This window comes from Toxorhynchites rutilus, chromosome 2 (genome assembly GCF_029784135.1).
Source record: "Toxorhynchites rutilus septentrionalis strain SRP chromosome 2, ASM2978413v1, whole genome shotgun sequence".
Classification (NCBI taxonomy): domain Eukaryota; kingdom Metazoa; phylum Arthropoda; class Insecta; order Diptera; family Culicidae; genus Toxorhynchites; species Toxorhynchites rutilus.
Window position 1 is genome coordinate 105,331,822 of NC_073745.1, and position 15,657 is coordinate 105,347,478.

Here is a 15,657-nt window from a genome sequence, read left to right on the forward strand (position 1 = left end):
TACAATTTAGTTTCTTGAAGAATTCTTTGTTTTATTTGTATCTAGAATTCATAATAAATTCCATAAGTAGATTTTTTATTATTGTTCTTTTATGATTGAATTGAGCATATATCGAGAGTTTATTTTGTTTTACACGGTTTTACATAGCAAAATCGGAGATTTCATTCTACACGGTTTTATCGGGAACCTATCTTCAGTGTAAACCGAGGGATAGTTGTATTGTCTTTGACACTTCACTAACTCGTAAAACGTAGGTCAATGGTGTGCCGTTCATTTCGTTTGCACCCTGAAGTGGAAATGGGATTCAAGCCGAAAGTTGTATGTGTTTGTTATGAACTCGCTCTGATGAAAATTAAACTCGAATGCTGTGCAGCGCATGTTTTTTGAAAACTGCGTACAAAACAACATTTTATAGCAGAAATGTTGTGGTTATGGCTCATTCGGTGTGAAACATAAGTTGTTTCTCGAATCACGTTTAGGAATTTCATCTCACAAACATGTTCTTCATTTTGAAATTTTCATCATTTCAGGCCCAGGTGAATAGCTAATCGTTATGATGTTGTTTAAGGTATCCCGTAAAGGATATAAAATAGATTTATTAATACAGTTCAGTGTTATCTTGAAGGAGTCTTAAATACTAGTACATAATAAGTTATTTTCATTTTGATTCGGATCAATTTCATGACACTGTTACGATTTTAATAAAATGCTTTATCACGCAATCTTTCGGCTCCCTTCTGTGCGTTTTCCATTTTTTTTCGTTTCACTTCCAGAGGTTTCACTTCTGCTTCCTGTAACCTTTTTATTAACTTTGATTGACGTAATTTTTTTTCTTCTGACTTTCCTTGTCTTCTAAATGAAGAGAATCAGAATTTCGAACTCGTTGAATTAACTAGCTCAACATTTTTATTGAATCTATTCTTCCAAAGTGAAGCATATCATAACAAATTTATCACATAGCACAACCGTTTCCTCCCAAATGTTTTCATAGAAACATTCGGTATTAATGGAAAAATCCCCTCAATGCTGGTGTTTCTACACGATAGGCAGAAGACCATTTTCGGTAAAAAGTTCCGCAAACCTATCCTTTCCAAAAATTGGGGCTTCCTATGTTACAGATGATAGTAATATTTTCTGTAACATAGAAATCTTTTTTATAAACCATGAAAATTGTCCAAACTCCGCTTGTGGGTAAATATCTGCCAAATGCTAGTGAAAGCAGCACGAATGTAAAAGCCATCTACTTTTGCGCTGTTTACCCTTCGGAAAGATTAAGTTGTACTGAAAAATCTAGAGATTCAAACTAGTCTAATACATTGTTTTGGTATCATTAACTTTCTAATTGCTGCAAAAATGAATCAATTCTATTTTTTTCCAGATTGGTGATGAAATTCTCTGATATCCCCCGATTTTCAATATTTTTCAAGGTAGTCGACACCATATCAAGGAGTTTCCCCGATTCTGTTCCACACTTCCTGAAGTCCGATTCTAAGATATGGCTAGTATGCGTTCCCTTAAAAGTTCATTCCCGAATTGTTGCGTCCTTAAAACAGATCAAGAAACACTCCACCATCGTCTTGCAGCTGCTGCAAAGTTAATCTTCCCATTATTGAACTAATCAGAACATTCAATTCCATTTACATAAGTTCAAAAAGTGTTAGGAAACATTGAAAAGCTAGAGTGTTCAAAGTAGTCCGATGCCCGACCCTGTAGATGGGCAGCATCGAGCCCGAAACCGATCGACTAACATCAAGGTAAATTTAACATCCTTTTTACGTATGTAAGAACAATAAGTGATGTGTCCTGTCGCGTCCCGCGTATAGTATTGCGTAAGAAAGAGAAGTTCACACTAAACAATCAAATTATATTAGAAACAAAAGCAATTGATGTTTAACCATCTTGAAACAAAAAAACACATTAAACAATAAATATAACATTCATCTCATTCGTCCGATACAAATTTTTCTCTAGATAGAAGAAAGAAGAAAACTGTTAATTGATTTTTTTTGTTAATAAATCAGCATAGATAATCTGGTAAGCACCTGCTTGCTGGTTTTGAGAGGGTGGGCTTACAGTTTCATTGTTGAATGCTCTTCAGACCCTAATTTAGTAAATGATTGATTTTTTATCTCATCGCCAGACAAAATATATCAATTGAACATCATTGAAGCCATTATTCTTACCCCTTTCACGACTCTAGTCAATATTTTTAATGATGAACGAATTCGCATTGGGCAGCACATTGAATTCATTAGACAATGTTGTATTTTCAGAACCCTGTTCGAACCTTTGAATTATGTCCAATTTATTTTTAGTGTTAAATATTTTCGTGTATTTCAACTCACTTTGAACAGTGAATGTTTTCGAAGTGAAACAAACGATACTTCAAGTAATCAAGTAATCTCAAGCTCAAATTTCTGTTTTTGTGAGTATCCGAAAATTTCAATCAGTTGGGCGTGAACAGATGTTCACAATTGATTTAATCTTATCATACACAACATAGACAATTTACGTTTGTAGCCACTGACATTGACACACACACACACTATGAGTGAAATTCGAAATTGTCGCAATAGAAAACGTTTTGTTGGAGTAAATAGAAGCGATAATGTATCGTTATAGGGAAAGGTCGCTATAGAGAAGTGTTGCAAAAAAGATAAGAATTTCTAAGCGATTTTGAAGGGATCTTTGGACATGTCGTTATACAGAGAGATTTGTCGCTATAGAGATTGTCGTTATAGAGAGCTTTGACTGTAATTATTTTCCACAATCTGACCAAAAAAGCCACTGATAGGGGATATTCACTTGGAGTCAGGCCCGGCCTGCATGAGTATGTCCCACTTAAGCTTTCACATTTTTGCCAAAAGACTAAGTAGAAGTAACAGCGGCATGCAGTAAATCAAATATTTTAAAATGTTTTCCTAATTTTCACCGTCTGATTTTTTTATGAAATAGATGATTAATAAAATCGTACATTTAAATTCATAGGACTAATCATATCAACATCTGTTCTATTTAAAGAATTATCCAATTTCGGATAAAATTCGAAATGTCTAAGATACAATTACTATTAGTATTTTTTCTATATTTTATTTTCCAAGCTTTTGAGGGTGTCGTGAAAAAAAACTACGTTTTTAGCCATACCTCTTATAGTGAATCTTATAGGGATTCAGAAAAATTATTTAATTTTCAAATTTGCAACAATACTTTTCATAGCGCTGGTGATAAGATTTGAGGCTCTTTTTAAGAATACACGAATACAATACAATAATAGACTTTAGGAAAATTAGAAAAAAATGCTAGAAAATCACAAAGAATTGGAAAAAAAAAATTAAAGTTTATTAGATATTTTCGGACCGCGCAGTTCTCGAAATATTCTTAAAAAAAAAGATCATAAGGGTTCGAAAAAAAATCAAAATTTCTTATTTAGTACCCTATACAATATTTTCCATAGGGGCACTTTTTACTTCCATACCCAGCAAGGTTCTTTGGCATGAATTGCGTCCAATGTAAGCAGTAAAATTATTCTGAATGATTTCTCATATTCAGGGTAAAAGAAATGACACCTACCTTCAATGCTACTGATGATAATGATATCCTGAGCGAGACGTTATTCCAGCTCTGCATAGCAGAAGAATCATCTGATTGGCAATAGCACATTTTCCCCATTGCCATATGAATAACAAAATTATGTTTATGTATTACGTAGCAAATCTTATTGAACAATTTGGAGTTGGAAAATATATGGTGCAAATACTGGTTTTAGTAGATTTCTTCCTAACAGTTCGACCGAAAAGTTCATAAGGTTGACGTCTAGATGGCGCCTCTTACAAAAATCTACTTGACTATCACAAAACACCATCTTTCAATGGATACGTGTCAAAATTTGACAGCAATCGGTCGATTGGTTCGTGAGTTACAGCAATGAGAGTGAAGCAACTTTTGTTATTGTGAAAAAAATGGAAAAATCCAAATTTCGTGAATTGGTTGTAAAATTGCATGAATTGTTTCTGCATCCACCGTATTATCCAGATCTGGCCCCCAGCGACTATTTTCTGTTCGCAGACCTGAAGAGAATGGTAGCTGGCAAGAAATTTAAGACCGATGATGGAGTGATTATCGAAACTGAGGCCTATTTTGAGGAAAAACCGAAAGAGTACTATAAAAATGGCATTGGAAAGTCGCAAAATCGCTATAATCGCTGTATCGCCCTCGAAGGCAATTATGTTGAATAATAAAATTGAATTTTGCAAAAAAAAAATAGTTTTACTGTGCTACCTTATAAACTTTTCAGCCGAACTGTTACATGTTTCAGTACTTGTTTGGAGCCGACAATTTCACTAGAACCTGATAACTTACAAAGGCCGACAACAACATAATCAAGTGCAAGCTATCACAACGTGCGCACAATTTTCCAAGTTTGGGTCAACAAAGTAAATAAAATTTGATCCTCTACCTAATCAATTTCGTCTAATGACATAATTGAACGTGCCGGAGACACGTTCAACGAGTTTTTACATCTCCGGTGATTGACCGCCCGAGCGTGACCAGGGAAGCGATAGGCGAATTTGCTCCTCCATCGACCGTAACATGTTCTTCAATTGAATTACACTCGTAAACGGTAGAAGTGCCGCGTTTATCAATTCAAATGAAAATGCACGGTTCGCCGATCCATAATGTCTGCATTAATGATCTGTTGATTGAACAGTAGACCAATACTGTTGGAATGTATGACACAAATGGTTGGAACTCCACTCAAACCGACACCGACCATGGCACCAAAATACCCAGTTTCGCATGAATCTTCGAGTGTATCAACATTTCAATATCAAGTTCAAAGTCAGCTGTCCGATATACATTCAGAAACGCCGGTAAACTGTAAACCACTGTGCAACGTTGCAGACAGGTTTTATTTTTCAACAGATAAGCGGCCGCCTTTCCAAACCAATTTGCGTGACGACGATGGCTTCCCCGCCAGAGCGTTCATACGGAAGGTGCAAAAAAAATGCTACCAAGAAGTGATAACAAGTGGATACCAGAAGTAATTTGAATGCAGGCGTTGCAGCTGCTCTGGAAGTCCCCGACGGGTGCGACGATTTGTTGGAGCAGACTGTTTTGAATGTCACTGCAGAGCATCAATTTTATTGTGTTTATATGGTCAATTATAGCGATTGCGACATGAATGCAAAAAAAAGCTTTGATGGATGTTTTATCCGTGATACTCGTAACCAGTAAAAACAAGATTGAATCTGGCACAGGAGAATTAATACAATATGTATTTCGTTCCGGTAATTTGCGGATCCTAAATATTGGTTCTAATTCCGGTGTTTTCCGCACGATTTTTTTCCGAATAACAATTCAGTTCAAGATGAATGCAAATAGAGTCAGCGTAATTTATCATTTGGAAACAGACAGCAAGCTGTTACTAGTGGGATTCAAGTATTCCACGGCACATATATGTCCCATTCCTCTAACTTGTTTCTAACAAATATCTTAGAATAACTTAAAATTAGAATAACTTAGAATTTTATAAAATAAGGCTAATTCAAAATACCATAGTTCCCAAAGTATAATGTCGAACGCGCTACCTTTTTTCCAAATCGTTTATTTGTAAGGCTCAATCGCAGAAGCTTTGCAGAGCCGCTAATTCAGATTTGTTTACATTATTTAATCTTAATCTATGGTTAGAAGGATTCGACGATTACTCGCGGTTTACACGAGGTTAGGGGGCAACAATTTTGTGGGATTGGTCAGGTTTGGGATATGGAAATTGGGTAAAGTCTCAACCGAGAGTTACCACACGCACTGTAGTGTTGTGCATTAGGACCAGGGATGGCATCTGGTGTTCGACTGGCTGTCGAAGGTGGGCCACGGTGAGATGAGGGGCCAAGACAACATACTAATATCGGAAAAGAAAAACACAAAGGCATTAAATTCTTATACTAGTCTGTTTCACAAACACATAGATCGACTGCATATAGCAGATGTCGCGAGTTCCCAACACGTCTCTAACTGGAACATAGGGTTGTCTTCCTTGGGCTTCAAGGGCATTCAGAAGGTACTCTCTGCCTGCGTAAGGGTGGATTTAGACCAGTGATATATTCATGTGAAGAAATATGATGAGATTTATAGAAATCGTATCAACCGTTTACACTAGCGTGAACTTCTATAATGAATATATTAATATTTTCGGTGAATTTATTCACCTGAAGTAGAACTGCATCCAACTTTAGTGATTTCTCACCAGTGAGAAATTCACAAGCGTTTACATATGCTGAATTTATTCAAGTTATATATACCTCGAATAAGTGTATCATATTTATTCTCACCCGTTTACACATATTTTCACGTGAATAAATCCATCTATAGCTATAGATCTCCCTAATGTAAACCCTCCATAAGAACGCGCTACCTGTGAATTATTATTGTTTTATTATTTTAATGGAATATCGTCTATTCCGAATCAGCAATGGATCGTATATGTTTGCCGTGTTTGAAATTACTTTTGTGTATTGAGATAAACAAATAATCCGTCGTTGATGTTTATTATTCTGCTCTATTCGAATTGGGCCTTCTAAAAATATACGTTGATACCGAAATAAACATCAGGATATTTCCCTGATCACGTATATGATTTCTTCCAGATTACAAAATATCCTGAAAGAGCTTCCTTTTCTTCATTCATTCAATAATTACGAAAACAAAAACCATTTCTTTTTTTTTTCTTTGCAAATGTAATATTTTTTTTAAAGAAGACTAGCTCATTGGCTTCAATTTGTTATGTCGATCATCTGATTTAGTCCAGTTGTTCAGTGATGATTATTTTTAGTAGTAGTGAAATGTTGTGGGTGTAAAGACATGGGTCATTTAACACTTTGAATACGGGGGAGCGCAAGAGCGCTCCTCCTGTTGTATGCCAAAAGTGTGAGGAGCGGCTTGCTTGATGTTAATATTTTTGGCTTGGCACCTCGTAACGTAGAATTTTGTCTTTCGGGGACATTTGTGAAAGAGTACTTCACGCGCTTTGTGCAGCAAACTATAATTGCGAATGAAATTGTGTAAATATAATATTCTCATTATTAAAAAAAAATACATTTTAATAAATACATTTTATAAAACCCACTTTTTATGTGTGTTTTTTCATTAATACTACTTTTGTGATCTAAACAGTTATCTGCGTTCTTTAGTATTTTTTCAAATATACCCATACTCATCCGCATTTTTGGCATTTGCTCACAAAATTTGCTCCGCACTCAAACGGTTAAGTAACTTTGCATACTTGAAATATTCGAAAAAGAATTAGACTACTTTTTCTAAACTTTTTACAAAAAAATATAACTCAAAAACTACGATACCTACAAAATTCTGGTCACAGGATGAAATTAGGATTAGTTGTTTTTTTTTTTAAAGAAAACATGAATATATTGTTGTTAGAAAACCTGTTTTCCTGTAAATGTGCCCATCTTTCAATACATGGACGACTTATTGGAAATTGTAAGGGCTATTCATATATATTTTTTTAATTTTAAAAAAATACGCTATTGAAAAAAAATGAATTTTAATTTTTAAAATAAATTTTTTCAACGATTTTTTTTTCAAAAAATTTTGGGTTTTTTTTTTGAAAATTTAAACAATTTCCTACATTTTATAAATTGACCATAATTTTGCAGGTATTATAGTTTTTGAATTATAATTTTTTTGTAAAAAATCAAGATTTTTTTTGCCCTTTTCAAAAAGTAGTCTAGTTCTTTTTTGGATATTTGAAGTATGCAAAGTTGCTTAAAAAGTGCACCCGTGGCCGAGTGGTTAGCGTCAAACCTAACATGCCGGGAGTTCGGGTTCGATTCCCGTTCTAGTCGGGGAAATTTTTCTTCAAAGAAATTTCCTCTGACTTGCACTATGGTCACGCGTATTCTAGAGCTTGCCACTCAGAATGCATTCAAGGCGTGTTATTTGGCATAGAAATCTCAACTAAGTACTAATGAAAATGACGCAAGTAATACTACGTTGAGACGGCGGAGTTCCTCTAGGAACGTTAGTGCTATATAAGAAGAAGAAGAAAGTTGCTTAAAAGACCCACGTGTTTACGACAATTGGACAATTGACAATTTTCGGATGGAGATAAAAAAAACTACAAAAAAAAATTTATTGGGACAAATTTACCATTAAACATGATTTTATTGAGCATATTATAAAATTAGCCGGCGGTTAGCCCGAACTTTCGCCATTGCTGCCGAAAATATACTTGTTATTTCTTAGCTTCATTCATTAGTTCCTCCTTTGTTCTCACCACGAAATTGTTGGAGTAGTCCATCCACATCAGGTTTGCCCGGAAATGTTCGATGGGACGCAGCTAAGGGACGGGTTGGCGGACTTCGGAACAACATCTATCTTCCAGGTGCGGAAAAAATACTGCATCCTCGTCTGGATGATATTTTTGGCAGAGCTCTTTAAAGTCATATTCAACTGAGGATAGTCAGGGGACTATGAAGCTATCGGCCTTTGCATTCAATTGGAAGTAAGTTTCCAGGAGTTAACATGTTAGTATGAATCAACAGTTCGAATCAACGAATCGACAATTTGAGCCCTCTCGTCGCTAACTGTTCTAACGACGCTCTGTGCTAATTTCATTCTTCACCGTCAAATGGACTACCTGTAAATTGAAGTGATTTCCCCCTAAATTGAATTCGTTTTTATCTTTCATGTATCATGTATGCATGCATCAACGTAAAAGAATACCAGGTATATTACATCGTCTGTGTGATACACACATTCTCCAATACAAACAAGCTAAATTTAACAGACCGTGAATCAATGAGGTGGCTGAATTCAATGACTATTAAAACTGAATGAAGTTGAAGAAAAAATATTTGCTGATTTTTTTTCATTCAATTACATATATCTTTTTCTTTGAATAAATACCAATAACGCCTAAAACTAAACAAATATTACAGAGATACAATATGTGAGTATACGAGTTACGATTTCGCGCGAGAGTACAAAAGGGTGGAACACACCTTACAACTATCCTGTTGATTAGTTTTTTTTTAGCGGAGAGTAATATACCTGGTATTCTATTTGCGTTGTGCATGTATCGATATTGAGTTCAAGGTGGGTAAACAATGGAGCCGTCCATTAATGGTGTAACTACTTTTTACGTGGGACTACGTCTAACCGGAATATATGGGGGTAAAATGAAAACCTAAACACAGAACATGCAAGAAAAAAATTAAAATTCCGAGTGCTTATAACTCGAATATTTCTTGACACATTAAGAACCGAAAAGAAATCTGTAAGACATACGCCTGGGACCGCACGTTTTGGGGCAAACTTGCATTTGTTCGGATTCCACGAATGAGATCGTTTCCTCCGGTGTGGATGAGACGAAAGGGAACCATCGGGAGACCTTGTTAGATTCTTGGCAAACCAAGAATTTAACAATCAAGTGTTGAAAACGCGTGTGGCACTACGCCTTCCAAAATTGAACTTTCTCACAGTCCTCCTACAATACTTAAATTACAAATGTTTCATCTCATTTCACACTTGGTGAAATTCAATCATCCGAGATCCCAAACCCTCCTTAACCACAGGTCATAAATTGTTTATCACCCACCAAACAATTTATGACCGCAGAAAACAAAAAAAACAAGACATACTATACACGGGCAGAGATGCCAACCCTCCTGATTTTTCAGGATTTCCCAGACTTTTTGGCACGTTCTCTGATATCCTTACGAACACTCAATTTTATCTGATTTTTCTGAAAAGATCCTGGTTTTTCCTGATTTTTCCTGATGTTTATACTTCTTACAGGGTCTTTCAGATTAATCGCTTACGCAAAATATCGAATAGCTCCTTATAAAAAAAATTTCGCTCCGTCGATGATAACACTGCATTCCCCACTTCGGGACGATAATATTCGGCTACTCGTTCAGTCTGATCGGATGGTTATTAGTGTCAAGATGTACAATTTACAAGAACGTGTATTTTTAGTGAAATCGTATTACTCGAGCAACCGAAGCATTACTAAAACATTGTCCTCTTATGGTCACATCGAAAAAGTCCTAAACTAAGCTTTATTTTTGGCTCACTTTTGTAGAAGTTATTAAAATTTGTTACGTGAGCGTTGATTCTGAAAGATCCTGAACAATCATAATAACCTTCATTAAAAAAGCTATCCGGTTGTGTATACTCTTACTCTTCCTTAATTTTGTCTATTATTTTTTGTATATTATCTATCTATTCCTAAGCGATTTGCGTTATCGAAGGTACAGTGTCGATATTTACTAATTTAATGTACGCGTGGAAGAAAGATACTCTATCAGTCTAACATGCCCGAAGGCACTTTCAAATGGTTATATTTTGGATAACTAGTTCACATTTTTCGAATGCTTAAAAAGCGTAGTCCTGACTTTTACTTAACCATTGGTCTAAACATTTTCTGATATTAGATAACAGTTTTTATACATATCCATTTTCACTTCACAAACATCTCAGATTCAAATCATATTATGATGGATATTAACACGTTAAGCCACGATTCTATCATGCCGCGCTTTCCATTCAGTCCGCATCAAGGGCGTTTGCATAAGTATCAGTGTCGATCCCAGTTCCCAAAGATACTTATTGTAGAAATAGAAAATAATCAGCAGTTCGTCAAATTTTGTAAAACATTTTATTATTTTGTATCTGTCAGTCCCAGTCAGTCAGCGCTTTCCTTCCAAAAAGCTGAGCTCAACGTGTGAATGATGAAAATATGGTAGATTTTTAAAAAAACATCGACTAACTTCATAAACGCAATGAAAATGCCGTTTTGAAGCAAATCGTGATGGGTAATGACGGGAATTAACCAGCAGATTATCACAAGTTCAGGTCTCTGCAAAATACTCTCAAGGGTAAGAACTTCGACGCTGTGGACAGGATAAAAATTACATTGAACTGATTTCGACAAGAAAGCAAACATATTCTGGAAAGGTATTATAGATTTTTTCTGCTGCATGAATGATGGCAAAACGTTGTGAAACAAATCTGAGAATACAAATTGAATAAATGTATGTGTGCCTATTAAAATGATGAATTTGTTTTCCCAAAAATCGGCAAGAACAATTAGAACAACCCAATATGAGCTATCCTGATTTCTTCCTGATTTTTATTTTCATTTTTCCTGATTTTTATTTTCATTTTTCCTGATTTTTTCTAACTTTAGTTGGCAACCATGAACATGGGTTATTTAGTGATCCATCCGTAACACGAGTTTTCTCGTGTTTGGCGTTCCGCAATATGTTAACTACGTTAGCCTGTTCGACGCATGCTACATAGTCGGAAAATGTGTAGAACTCTTGTCCCTGATGCTACCTCATGCTTAGCTCATCGGTGGCATGTTGTAGAAAATATTTGGAAACAGATTCTCGCATAAAGGGTGTGTCACATCAAATTGCATCACGGAAAAAACGCTGTATAAATTTAATTTTTAGGAATTATATCTTCAGCTTTCACGTTGGCCATGCTTCACTGTCAATTTTTCGTAAATTTGGAAAAATGTCGTCGAACGAAAAAAAGCGTCGTGAATTCATCCTGCGCACTCATTTCGAGAATCCGGAGTTGTCACATCGGGACATCGGTAAGATGCTGGGAATCGTCCAATCCACGGTCAGCAGAGTACTAAAACGATACTTCGAGAACCTAACCATCGACCGGAAGGTGAAGAACGGCAAAAATGGATGCTCCGTCAGTGAAAAAGATCACAAGCGCGTAGCTAAGCAGTTTAGACGTGATCCGAGAAGTTCGGTCCGGGATGTCGCCAATAAGCTGAATTTGTCTAGTTCATTCGTCCAGCGGACCAAGCAGCGGGAGGGCCTGCGTACATACAAGGTTCAGAAGGCTCCTAGCCGCGACGAAAGGCAAAACATGGTGGGGAAGACGCGAGCCCGGAAGCTGTTAACCGAAATGCTGACGAAGCCGCATTGCCTGGTAATGGACGACGAAACCTACGTCAAAGCGGACTTTCGTCAGCTGCCGGGCCTGTTGTTCTTCTCCGCAGAGGACAAATTCAGCGTTCCGGAGGAGATTCGCAAGCAGAAACTATCCAAGTTTGCCAAAAAGTACATGTTCTGGCAAGCTATCTGCTCTTGCGGAAAGCGGAGCGCCCCCTTCGTGATGACCGGCACGGTAAACGGGCAGGTTTACCTTAAGGAGTGCCTACAGAAGCGCTTACTACCACTATTGAAGCAGCACGAGGGCCCGACCATCTTCTGGCCGGATCTCGCTTCGTGCCACTATTCAAAGGACGTGTTGGAGTGGTACGAAGCCAACGGGGTCACCTTCGTGCCAAAGGAAATGAACCCGCCCAACGCGCCGGAGCTTCGCCCAATAGAGAAATATTGGGCGATTATGAAGCAGGCCCTCCGGAAGAACCCAAAAGTTGACAAATCGGAGGCGGACTTCAAGAGAAAATGGATTTCTGTTCAAAAAACACCACAACCTGACGTTGTACAGAACCTTATGGACGGGGTAAAGAGGAAGGTGCGAGCATACGGGCTTGGGCTCGAAGTATGAATAAAAAGAAAATGCCAAAAGTTGTTTAATAGTTTTTATTTTACTGTCTAAAATTTTCAAAAGGATCGGTCTACTGGGCGAATTTCTACAGCGTTTTTTCCGTGATGCAATTTGATGTGACACACCCTTTAGGTACTTTGATAGATGAACACCAATCGGTTGTGGAAAAAGCGATCATAATTCACTGATTCCACAACACACTGGCGTTGGTAACATAGCTTAAATGAAACTGAAATTTCCCAAATATCAAGTTTCTTTTTTCCTTTATTTATTTAATTAGGCTCGAGTGGATAAAGAGCCACCATCAAGCAATACATTTTAAAACTATTTGAATATATTATAATTACATAATCACTAACTTAAGTCTAATTAGCTAAAACTACAGTGCAATATAAAAAAATATAATTTATTCCTTCGTTGCCTCGTCGGTATTATCCTTTTCTGGAACAGTGTCTGTGGTGGGTCGTAACAACTACATCGACAGTTGATGTAGCAACGGTATCCTTTGGTAGGGAGTGCCTTCTTTTTATGTTAATAGCTCCTGTAATGATCCTATCTCAACGGGTACTAAGTTCTGCTTGTGTAATAGGAAAGGAAGGGAGAATGGAAAACGGGAGTAGGAGATGCGATCTAACTAATAACATTAGCGCTTCTTAGGAAGACATATATGGGGAACATAAAATTAGGGTCGCGAGTAGCTAAGATATCGCGAACTGACATGCGCGAGTGTACTCCTTGAGCCTCTAAATCGGCAACAAGTTTAATTCTTTCATTGCAAAATTCATTACATGACCAAACAACGTGCTCGATGTCATGATATCCTTGACCACAATTGCATAAATTGTTAATAGCAAGACCTATGCGGAAGAGATGCGCATTTAGCGCGGAATGATTGGACATCAATCTGGACATAGTTTTAATAAAATTTCTGTCAAGATCTAACCCTTTAAACCAGGCCTTCGTTGAAACTTTGGGGATAATAAAGTATAGCCATCGTCCAAGCTCATCTCTGTTCCATTGGTTTTGCCAACTGGTGAGTGACTGCTGTCGGGAAATGGAGAAGAATTCCTGATACGCTATTTGTCTTCAAAAACTGTGCCCTGCATACTACCCATCTTTGCGAGTGTATCCGCTTTCTCATTACCAGGAATAGAGCAATGGGAAGGAATCCAAATGAAAGTGATTCGAATACTTTTATCAACAAGAAAATTCAATGCATTCCTAATTTCGATAAGAAAATATGATGCTTTCGTCTGTTGTTTCAAGGATTGAATACCAAAACCAGTGGATCCGTTGATTCTTGAATTTTGAAGCGAAAATATTAGAAAATACTATAAAATATGATCGAAGATGATCTGAAATGTCTCGAGTTTCGTCCTTCATAGAAAGATCGAAATCAACGGAAGATCTGCAAAAGTTCGGAAAGCTAACATTATTAAAGATATCTGCTGAAGGTTTTATTTCTTGTGTAACGCCCGAGCGGTCTGGGGCACTTCTCTTTTTTGTTCTATCGAGAGAAACAACTGTTCTTCTCGATGTTCAACTATCAACTCTTTTATTTTTGTCTCTCTAATCTTCGATCCCTCTGTGAGGATGTACAGAACTCTAAAAACGTTAGAACTAACTTACTGGCTACCTGCTATGTGTAGGAAATTTTCCACTTGCACAGTATGGAAAATTCCATCGTTCCTGTTGGAAAATCCTTGGTTGGATTCTCCCTATCTTCAGTAGGAATCTTTCTTATTGTAAATACTTATTCATATTGAAATTGTCTGAGATGTTCTATTCGTGGGAGAAGGTCATTGCACTTGAGAAATGTAATGAGAGTACAGATCCATGGTCTCGACCGTTGGTTCAACTCGAGAAGCTTCTTACAATTCTCAATTACTAATGGGTTCATGATTTCGCTTCGGATTAAGAAGCGATAGGACAGTTCCCAAAACCGAACCTGCAATGGTAAAACACCTGTCAAGACTTCAAGGCTCATGTTGTGTGTTGATTGCATGATTGGCTAAACGCAAGCAACGATACTGTATCCTCTCCAGTTTAATGATGTGGGTTTTGGCAGCAGAACGGAAACAAAACGAACCATACCCCATGACTGACAGTATTGTAGTTTTGTACAGTCGTATTAGGTCTTCTGGATGAGCACCCCACCATGTTCCAGTAACTGTCCGGAGAAAATTTGTTCTCTGTTGACATTTTTTATTCAGATACGCAATATGTTTTCCCCATGTACAGTTAGCATCGAACCAAACCAAACCAAAAGATATTTGAAGCTTGTGGATTTAACGATGGTTTTGTTGAACAATTGAAGCAGAAGTTTGGGAGGTTGGTGCTTCCTAGAAAATACAACCATTTCTGTTTTATCAGTTGAGAATTCAATACCTAGCTTCACAGCCCATGTAGATAAATTATTAAAGGAAATTTGCAGCGGTCTTTGCAAATCAATAGTTCTAGTGCATGATATGGATACAACACTATCATCTGCCAGTTGCCTTAAAGTACATCCATCTGCAAGAAACGGCACAATTTCCATGAGAAAAGTGCATGTGCTTTTCGGATAACAGAATCAACAAAAAGTTGTTTAAAATTGGTGAAAATCCATGGTTGTGAAGCTTATCGGATAAAATTATTATCGATACTGAGTCAAACGACCCTTTAATGTCTAAAAAAACAGAAACCATCTGTTTTTTATTACCAAAGGTCGTCTGAATTTCGGAAGCAAGTAACGCGAGACAATCATTTGTCCCTTTGCCCTTGCGGAAACCGAGCTGCGTATCTGATAAAAAGTTATTTTCTTCAACCCATTCGTCTAAACGTCGGAGTATCACATTTTCCAATAACTTACGGATGCAAGACTGGCTATTGGACTGTATGAGTTATGGTGGGAAGCTGGCTTTTTCGGGTTTTGAATGGCTATTACTCTCACTTGTCTCCACTCGATAGGGACAGTATTTTGCTCAATAAACGTATTAAATAACCTTAATAAACGTTTCTTAGCGACGTGTGGAAGGTTCTTCAAAAGCAATGTGGACGTGTGGAAGGAATCAAAAATGGCTGGCTGTGTTCCACAGAGTACTCATAGATGTTTCCCTTGAC